Below are 9,984 nucleotides of genomic sequence, written 5' to 3'. Positions count from 1 at the left end.
GAGGCCAGGGCAGGAGCCGCAGGGGCAACGGTGTCAAGGCCTCCTGGACGTCGCGCCACTGCTGGTGCTGGAGGGACCACGGTTGTGCAGGTGCCCAGGACAGGCCAGAGGGCGGGGCCCCGGCACGGGGAGGGGCTGCCCTAGGGATGGGGGCTCCTGGCCTGGCTGACCTGCACCTGGGCCAGTGGAAGGCGGAGTTGGGCAGGCCTGAGTGTGAGTCTCACATCCATCTGCTGTGTAGCCCTGGGCAGGTCACTCAGCCTCTCTGGGCCTCAGCTCCTCCCCGAGGCTGTGGGAAGGGCCAGGAGAACGACAGCCTGATTCCTCCGCCCCCTCACCTGCAGGCCATCTGCCGGGGGACATGCTACCATTTACCTAACACATGTCTTCACGTCCACCCAGAGGGTAACTGCGTGAATTTTAACAGGAAACTCCTTATCACTGCCTTAGGAGTGGACCATTATCTCTTGCCAAAAATGAGAGATAACTGTACAAATAAATACCATAAAATACACATCGCAGTTAAAGTGGTCGGATACCACAGTCTGAGACTGTGCAGCGTTAGAGGCGCTCTAGAACCCGGCCTAAAATTTCCTCTTGAAATAATCAGAAAGCTTAGAAGAGAACGGGGGTACTTTTCAGGATGAGGGAGAATTTTTTATCTTCATGTGGGGGTGGGGGCTACACTGCATTGACGTCTGTCAGACCCCAGGAGCTATGTGGGAGTGGGGGACAGGCGGAGAGAGAGACAGAGAGACACAGAGAGACTGAGAGACAAAGAGACACAGAGACAGAGAGAGTCAGAGACAGACAGGCAGAGAGAGAGACAGAGATCGAGACAAAGAAAGAGACAGAGACACAGACACAGAGACACAGAGACAGACAGAGACACAGAGAGACAGACTGAGACAGAGACAAAAAGACTGGGAGAGACAGAGACAAAGAGACAGACACAGAGAATAAGACAGAGACTGAGAGGCAGAGACCGAGACGCAGAGACAGAGAGACAAAGAGAGACAGAGACAAAGAGAGACAGTGACACAGAGAGACAGGAAGACCACAGAGAGAGGGAGACACAGAGAGAAGAATCCTCTTGTGAGGGGCCTGGCCTCCCGCAGCCGCCTGCCCGGGAGCTGCCCTGCTGCTGCGAGGCCGTCTGGTGTCTGTGGGGAGAGGAGTGATCAGAGGTTCGGAGAGGCTCCCCTACCCGGGCCGGCCGCTCTAAAAGCAGGAAGATCCACAGTCCTTGGGCAGTTCACAGAACCTCTCCCCTTGGGGCCCATCAGGATGTGTGGTCTTCAATCATTGCCGTTTAATATTCAACAGATGCTACACTGAGAACAGGTGTATTTAGGGGAGGCTGCTTGAGAGGAATCCCTCCCTAAACGGCGGGGTTGAGTGGGGTGGTCGCCCTACAGGACAGGGATGTGGAACACAGCCAAGTCGGGCGCCGCCGTCAGCCTGGGGGTCACCGTGCCCCTCCCTGCAGCCCTGGCCCAGCCCTGGCCTCTGGCCTGCAGGCTCCAGGGCTACAGGGAGACCCCACTGTACACGCCATGCTGGCCGGGTGGCTGGTGAAAGGGACCCTTTGGCTTCCAGCCTCCGCTTGTTCAGCGCAGACATGGCCTCAGAACCAGCCCTCAGAACGGGGCAAGAATAGCTGTGCCCATCTCGGACCCCGGACGACGCTCACTCCAGTCACTGGCAGTGCTGCTGCCGGCCTGGCGTGGCCCCGGGGCTCGGCTGCATTCTGTGGGCCTCGGACCTGCTCCCCTTCACTCTCTGCTGTTTTTTTCTTTCTCTTTTATTCTGTTTATGATTTACTTTATCTTGCTGGAACCCTTCTGTTTCCTGGCAAGTTCACAGAACCTCATCACCAGCAGAAGTGGAATGTGCAGTGTGATCTATACATATTTACACACACACCACACACCCTTCCCGGGGCTGTCCGTGCCCACAGTGGCCTCGGTGTCCCGTCCTCCCCACCCTCCGGAGCTCTCTCTGGTGGAGGCCTTGACTCCTTTGCTGTTCTACCTGCAACGCTCTCCAGCTCCCAGGGGAGAATTCCCACTCGTCTTCCGATGCCAGAGCTCCCGTCCCCTCAGGGCTGGTGCGCACCTGTCTCCCGTCCGCCTGGGGCTCAGCTGCAGGTCCCGGGGCCACAAGGTCTCCCCACCCGTTGTCTCCATCAGTCCCCAGGCACCTGCACAGCGACGTCCTGGGTGGGCAGCGCCTCCCCTCATGCCAACTTCTCCTTCAACAGACCAGAGGGCCTCAGGTGGGGGCCCCACCTCACAGACCTGAAGGTAGGGCGTCCACTCTTTGGGGAAACAGAGTTGGGTTCATAGGGGCAGCTCTGGTGTTGTTGGTCCTTCCCTCCAGACCCCGCGTGTCTCCTTACCTGGCTCCCACGAGGCCCCGGTTCTATTTCTATTTCTCCCGCTTCCGTCATCCCCTCAAATGGCTTCTGCACAGCCCCCACTCTGCCCCTCAGGCTTTAACCCTAACTGTGGGCCCCACCTGGCTGTCCCGGGGCCCCGACCTCCACGTGTCCATCGCGGCTCTCCCCCACGCACCACCACGCACCACCAAGCACCAGCCAGCATTCTGTCCCTATGAAGGCCCTGCCCGCCAGGGGACTGGGACTCAGCCACCGTCACAGCCCACCCATCAATCACCCATCAATCACCGGCCAATCACCCGTCAATCACCCATCAATCACCCATCAATCACCGGCCAATCACCCATCAATCACTGTCCCTTGCTAGCTTTGCATCCTAAATATTTATTGGAAGAGTCCCGTGTCTGCCACACCCCACAAGAAAGAAAGTTCACCCCATTGGGCTCAATGGGAAAGATGTTAATGAAGGGAAGCTTTAGGGATGTGTGGTCAGGGTCATGGGGACAGACAGGGGCGGTGCAACCTCAGGGGCGGCAATGTGCAGTTCTCAACACCAGCAGAGTGTGGCCTCGGGGGCCGGCCACTCGGACCACGGTGCAGCTTCCAACAGCCTGCGGTGCTTCCACAGGCCGAGCGCACAAGTTGGGAGCAGGGAAGGAGCTGGGGGACTGGAAAGTGGCGGTCAGCATCTGAGGCCCGGCAGGGCTGGGGCTGGACGAAGGGAGTGGAGATGGGGCTGGACGGGGGGCGTGGTGATGGGGCTGGATGAGGGGAGCGGAGATGGGGCTGGACAGGGGGTGGGATGTGTGTGTGTGGTGATGGGGCTGGACGGGGGATGTGGAGATGGGGCTGGAGGGGGCGCGTGGTGATGGGGACAGGTGAGTTGCCCGTCGCTCGCAGGGAGAACTGGGTTCTGGTTCTCAGCCTGTCTCCCACCGTAGAGCAACCTCTGACTGCCAGACAGAACACCAAGGTGAAAACTGCCACGCCCCCAGGATGGGGGAGAGGTCGGGGGAGAGGTCGGGGAGGTCAGGAGGTCAGCTGGGGGAAGAGCAAATGCCCAGCGTGGCCACAGCTGTGCCTTGTCAGAGGATGAAGGTGGAAAGAACCAGCGGTCACACAGGCTGCCCCGCCCCTCGAGGAGTCAGGCTGTCGGAAAGGCCCCTGTGCTGGCCGGGCGCAGTGGCTCACACCTGGAATCCCAGCACTGTGGCAGGCTGAGGCGGGTGGATCACCTGAGCTCAGGAGTTCGAGACCAGCCTGACCGACAGGGTGAAACCTCGTCTCTACTAAAAGTACAAAAATTAACCGGGCATGGTGGCACATGCCTGTAGTCCCAGCTACTCGGGAGGCTGAGGCAGGAGAATCACTTGAACTCGGGAGGTGGAGGTTGCAGTGAGCCGAGATCACGCCACTGTACTCCAGCCTGGGCGACAGGGCGAGACTCTGTCTCAAAATATAAAAAAAGAAAAAAGAAAGGCCCCTGTGTCATGGAGACTGGAGGGAAGCTCTCCGACGGCTACAGCCGGGGTCCCTGACCCTCGCGCGCCACACGGGTTCACTGTCGTCCTGGCTTTGCTCTGAGCCTGGGATGTGCCATGACCCAGCCTCCTGGCCTCTCACTGCAGCTGGGTTTGGCCCACGGAGCCAATTTTGTTTGGAGGGGGAGATGGGGGCATTTCTCCCCTGGGCCCCTCCTGCATAGGTCAGTTGTCTTCTGCTGACAGTGGCTCTGTCCCCAGGACCACATCTGCCGGGTGCCCTCCACCCCAGGGCTCCCGTCCTCCCTCACTCTCCAGCCTCGGTGGCGGCTGTGCGCTGCCCGTCCCCGGCACCCTCCCCAGGCTGTCCTCCTCAGTCTCTGCAGTGCGCTCTGTCCCTCTGAGGGCCTCGGCTTTCTTAGGGCCCTGACCCGCTGGCTGGCCTCCTGCCCTGCAGGGTGAGCATCAGGGGAGATGGTCAGAGAAGCCGACACCCACGTGGGTGTGTTCAATCCACAGCTGAGGTCTGGTGTTTAACGATCACAACAGTTAAGGGAAGTCAGAATATTAAAGAGCCTGCCAGATTAACTTCCAGCTTCCATTAAAAAAATGTGTAATTGAGGATTGATTCTAGATGCGCAATTTAAAATCAGACAGGATGAGAGGATTAAAGGCACCTACAAACAGTCCTGACGTGCTTCACAGAATTCCAGATCTGGTCTCAATTCAATTTACTAAACTAGAATTTTTAAAGCACTTGGTCGGGGGGATTTCTGGTATGAAATCAGGTATTCAAAATGATTAAAAGAAAATAAACATTACATTTTTGAGTGCCGTTTTTAACAGGCTCCAGGGACTTTAATTAACTAAAGGCACAAAAGCAGTGAATTGCTGTTTCACAGTATTATTATTATTTTATTTTATTATACATTTTTTGAGATGGAGTCTCACTCTGTCACCCAGACTGGAGTGCAGTGGCGCAATCTCAGCTCACTGCAATTTCCACCTCCCGGGTTCAAGCGATTCTCCTGCCTCAGCCTCCTAAGTAGCTGGGTTTACAGGCATGCGCCACCACCACTGGTTAATTTTTGTATTTTTAGAACAGATAGGGTTTTACCATATTGGTCAGGGTGGTCTCGAGCTTCTGACCTCGTGATGCGCCTGCCTCGGGCTCCCACAGTGCTGGGATTACAGGTGGGAGCCACGGTGCCCGGCCTCACGGTATTGTTTAATCTGCCCAACCTGAGTCAAACAATCGTAGCCACGGGGAAAGAGGCCGTTTTATTGATTGAATTTGTTTCCATGATAGTACAATCTTTAAGGAGAACGGCAAGCTTACAGCACATAGGTTTTGAAAGGTGCAACTTAATAAACTATATATAAATTTTTAAAACTAGCCTTAAATCTTTTCTGTGAATAGAAGCCCCATGGGCAAAACACAAAGGAAACCAAACGAACCTCCAAAATAAAAATCCCATAACCTCCAAAATAAAAAACAAAGAAGCAGAAGGCTGGCCGAGCTCAGAGGCTCACACGACACAGTCCCTGGAGGTGCGGCCTGGCCTGAGGGCCGTGACGTCTCCGTGCACTGCAGGAGCCGCTCTGCCACCGCGGTGCCAAAAGCAGATGCTGCTCGGGGATTCCTGGGCCAGGAGTCCTGCTCCGGGGACATTCCCAGCTCAGCCTCCTCAGACGCGATTTTCTCTTCTGTGAAGTGGGAACGTGAGTGGGGCCCATCTGCCCAGGGGCGTGGGGAGGATTAGCCGGGGTACGGAAGGAAAGGCACTCGGGTGGGGCCTGGCACATCGTCCACGCCCGCCGTTGGGTGACACGGATGCTGGTTAGTTCACACCGTGGCAGGTGCTGTGGGACCATGGTTTATGTGCCTTGTGACTCTCCTGCCCTCCGTGGGGCAGGCTGCGGCCCCATTTACACCGACGGAAACTGTCTCAGGCAGAGGCAGAGCAGGGGGAGGGCTGCACACTGTGGGAGGCCCTCTGTTCCCCTGGGCCCCCCACCCAGGGTGGGAGCTGCTTGCTGAGGGCGGGTCCGAAATAGATGCGTCTGGATGAGCTGCTGCCGCCTAACGAGCTGTCTGGACCATGGGGCCGGACGCATCTGCCGCTTCTGTTAGGAGCACGGATTCTGTGGGTCACACACTTGGAAAGGCCAGAGCGGGGACGACGTCTTGCCTGTGGCGTCTGCGCTTCTGCTGGGAAGACTCGGAGGCTGGGGCCAGAATCCCCTGGAAGCTCCTTCATGTCCCTCTGGCTGTCGGCTGTGACCTCGGCGAAGGCGGGGCAGAACCCCTGGTCTCGTCTCTACCCGGCTGATGGGCTTCCTCACAGGAGGGCATCCCGGAGGTTCTGGGAGCACGAGGCGGAGGCTGGTGTGGATTACGGCCCAGCCTCGAGAGTCACTCAGCACGGAGCCAGCTGAGCCCTACAGTGGACGGTCGCTCGGGCCGGCCCAGACTCACGGCGGAGGGGCCAGGCACTGTCTCTGCAGTCAGGGTGCGCGGACGAGGAGCCTGCGGGCCATGCAGTGGGAGAGCCTGCGGGCCATGCAGTGGGAGAGCCTGCGGGTCGGGTGTGTCTGGTGGCCGCCTGGGAAGGCCCCGTCCACACAGTGTGCGCGTGGCGCAGTGACGTGGTCAGACTCAAGGCTGCTGCGTCTCTCCTGGGTCAGGCACCGGATGGACTCAGGCACTGGTTGGTGTTCAGGGACCTGGTGTGACCCGGGAGTTACAAACACCAGGTGAAGCACCTGCACTGAGGGCCGCCCCCGGCGTCTGCGGCAGAGACGGTGCCACCGCCATTTTTCACTGTGTCTTCTTCCCGCTGTTGGCGTTAGGAACCCCCAAGTGCTTGTAACTGAAAGTGCCTGCGTCCACGTTACACGTCCCTTCTCCGCATCTGAATGTACCACGTTACACGTCCCTTCTCCGCATCTGAATGTACCTGCGTCCACGTTACAGGTCCCTTCTCCACATCTGAATGTACCACGTTACACATCCCTTCTCCGCATCTGAATGTGCCACATTACAGGTCCCTTCTCCGCATCTGAATGTGCCTGCGTCCCTGTTACAGGTCCCTTCTCCACGTGTCCCATGTGACCGCACGTTTTCCGGGCTGGACCCACAGGCTAGAGTATTTGGTGACAGCCTCTGTGGCCTTCAAGGCCGCTCCTGTGAGCCGTGGTCAGGTGGTCCTATCTGGTTGGTTGCACCACGTCTCACAGGCTTCTGTGTCTCCCGGGACTGGACCCAGCACCCTGGGCCCCCAGATCTCCAGCCTGGAGGGGCCCGGAGGCTGTCATGGCACCCACTGCCCTCCGGGACTCTCGGGAGACCCAGGGGATTAGCGGTGAACAGCCAGGAAAGGCCTCCATGCTTGGGCGTTCCCAGGCATGGGCCTGGGAAACCCGGGTGCACAGGGCAAGTCCTCTGTCGTGGCTCCACTCTCGGGTCCCCAGAGCCACTGAGCCAAGCCCCCTGCTTCCCCTGGGCTGGACACTGCTTCCTCGGGCTTCCCACTTCTTCAGGAAGTTCAGCTTCAGGACTGCAGGGTGGAAACAGAATCGGCTTCTCCTCCTTCATCCCCGGGTCCTTCCGGAGGCTCCAGTGCTCCCTACTCAGATCCTAACTCATCACAACCACACGGCAACACACAGCACATCCCTATTAGGAAGAAACTGTGCCCTAAAAAAACATGCTGGAGGCTGAACCCCCGACACTCAGAATGTCGTCTTATTTGGAAATAGGGTCTCTGCCGTGATAACTAGTTAAAAGGGGGTTGTCAGGGTGGGCCCTGTCCAGCGTGACTGGTGCGCTTATAAAGAGGGGAAGACAAGCCCGGAGGGAAGATGATGGCGGACACGGGGGGAAGACGGCAGCCGGTGCCTGGGGCAGCGAACCCGGGAACGCTGGGCAGCCCGCAGCACCTGAAGCTGGAAGGGGTAAGATGGATCCTCCCGGGAGCCTCTGACCGCCTGGCCCTGCCGCTGCCTGGATTTCAGCCTTCCAGACTCCAGAGCAGTGAGAGGATGAATCCCTGTGGCTGTAATCCCCGCAGTCTTTGCTATTTTGTTCCTGCCACCCCCGAGACGAACACGCCCAGGATCTGCGAATCCTGCACTGACCTCCAGGGCAGCACCTCCGTGTTAGAGACGGGGCTGACTAGCGGTGACAGACCCAGACCAGCTGGGGCTTAGCTCCCGCCTGGGTGCCCCGGCTCAGACACACCCGTTCTGCCTCCGTGGGTTCCCTGTGAAGGGGGCTCACTGACCCCGGGCAGGCGCCTGCAGGGCCACGGGGGCAAAGAAACTGCATGGGCAGCACCTGGCTCACGGCAGGGACTTGGCTGCCAGCGAGTCTCACACACCCGGCCTCAAAAGCTTCACAGCAACCCCTGCAGGAAGGGGGTTCTCCAAGCGGCATCCTCGGCACCCCACACCACACACAGCCTTTGAAAGCCTCTGCCACGAGGCCTGCACAGCTCTCATCAAGCCTCCTTTCACGGCTCGCCGAGCCCTGCCTGGTGTGACGAAGCCCTCAACGGAGGCGGTAGATTGGGCCGCGCCATCTCTAAGTCCAAACCCAATTTTATCTCTTTTCAGAATAAAATGATGCGTTGAAGTTTTCTGCACAAAATACTCAGAAAGCAGATGGGGCAGCAGAGCCACGCTGGCGGATGGAGCCCCAGGCTCTCCTCGCGCCCTGGCCTCTCCGGCACAGTGACGGTGCCTGGGGCCTGCTCGGGGCTCTCTGTGACCCTGGCCAGCAACAAGTACCCCCTCCGGTTAAGCTGCAGCCTGAGACCCACGCTGCCCGGCAGGGGCTCTGGGGGCCGCAGGGCTGGTCCTGTGACAAGTGGGGGATTCCCAGGTCCTCCAGGCTCCTAGCGCTCCACGTCTGGAAGCAGTGTCTCCTCACCTCGGTGGGCACAGCTATTTCCCAGCTGCACAGGCCCAACTGCAGGGCCTCCTGTGACCCCTACACCCCCTCGTTCCACCCACAAACCGCACGGAATTCATCCCCCTCGCCCCCGTCTCCCTCCTCCCTGGTGGCCCGGAGCCCAGGTCTCCTGGCTCTGACTCGGGGTGAGGTCTCCAGACCCCCTGCGGTCTGTCCTCTGCCACCCCAGGAATCACAGAGGCCACAGGGGTCCCTGGAGGAGGACGCTGGGCCCACTCCAAGCTCCACCTCCCATTCCACCTGGAGCAGGAGTGGGTGGTACTGAGAAGGCCCCAGGCCCTGCCTGCCCACCGCCTCCATTTCTTCCCTGCCCACTGCGGCTGCACCAGCCTCCGGCCTCTGGAGCAGCCGGGCCCTGAGCACAGTGCCACGAAGCCCCTGCCCCGCAGGGCGAGGGCCAGTCTGAGCTGAGGGGGTCCAGGAGGAGAACGAGCTCGGCCACTCTGGATTCCCTCATTCGTAACTCAGCTTCTTCCAGAACTTTCCATCAGTTCCCTAAGCCACCGTGGGAGGTTTGAAATGGGGAAGAGGGTGGGATGGAGGGGCGGAGGCTCATGGTTCTCCCTCTGGGACAGGCCTCACTGGGTGGCCGGGCGGGCAGCCAGGGGGAGCCTGCTGGGCTGGCCTGGGCCTCCTGTGTTCCTCGAAGGCGGGGGGCATGGAGCTGAGACCTGCCCTCCGCAGGCCCCCAGTTCTACACAGGCCTTCCCAGCTGCACCCCAAGGGCTCCCCAGTACTACACAGGCTGCACCCCAGGTCCCTGCCATGGCTCCTCATGGGGACCCCAGGCACCCCCACCTCCCTCTGCACTCTGCCCTCCACACTGAGCCAAGACAGAGGCACAGAGGACGGCCTGGGGTCACCACCACTGCCCCCGCCCTCGGTGCCGAAGGACCCACTTTTCTAAGGTCCCAATCCATTGTCGCCTGGGGGCAATTCACATAACAGCAACACACAGGGCTTGAAAAATAAAGTAGACGTGGGAAATGCCATCTTTTGTGATTCTACAGAATTTCTCAGCAACATTGCCACCAAACTTCTAGCGAGACTCAGGGTAGCCCCTTCTCTCTGTTCCCAACTCCAGCTCAGGGGCCGTGGGGGCCTTGGCTGCCCAGCTTGGCTTCCAG

The 9,984-nt window shown here is 59.4% G+C and overlaps 1 protein-coding gene across 1 annotated transcript in view; it reads right to left on the bottom strand.

Moving 5' to 3' along the window:
- The window catches only part of LOC105541283, a 56,307-nt gene that overhangs the window by 19,430 nt on the left and 26,893 nt on the right, over positions 1-9,984 (bottom strand). The window lies entirely within an intron of this gene.

The sequence above is a fragment of the Mandrillus leucophaeus genome, unplaced genomic scaffold, assembly GCF_000951045.1.
Source record: "Mandrillus leucophaeus isolate KB7577 unplaced genomic scaffold, Mleu.le_1.0 Scaffold237, whole genome shotgun sequence".
NCBI classification, from domain to species: Eukaryota; Metazoa; Chordata; class Mammalia; order Primates; family Cercopithecidae; genus Mandrillus; species Mandrillus leucophaeus.
The sequence above is the reverse complement of the archived record's forward strand: the minus strand, read 5'-3'. Positions and strand labels throughout refer to the sequence as shown.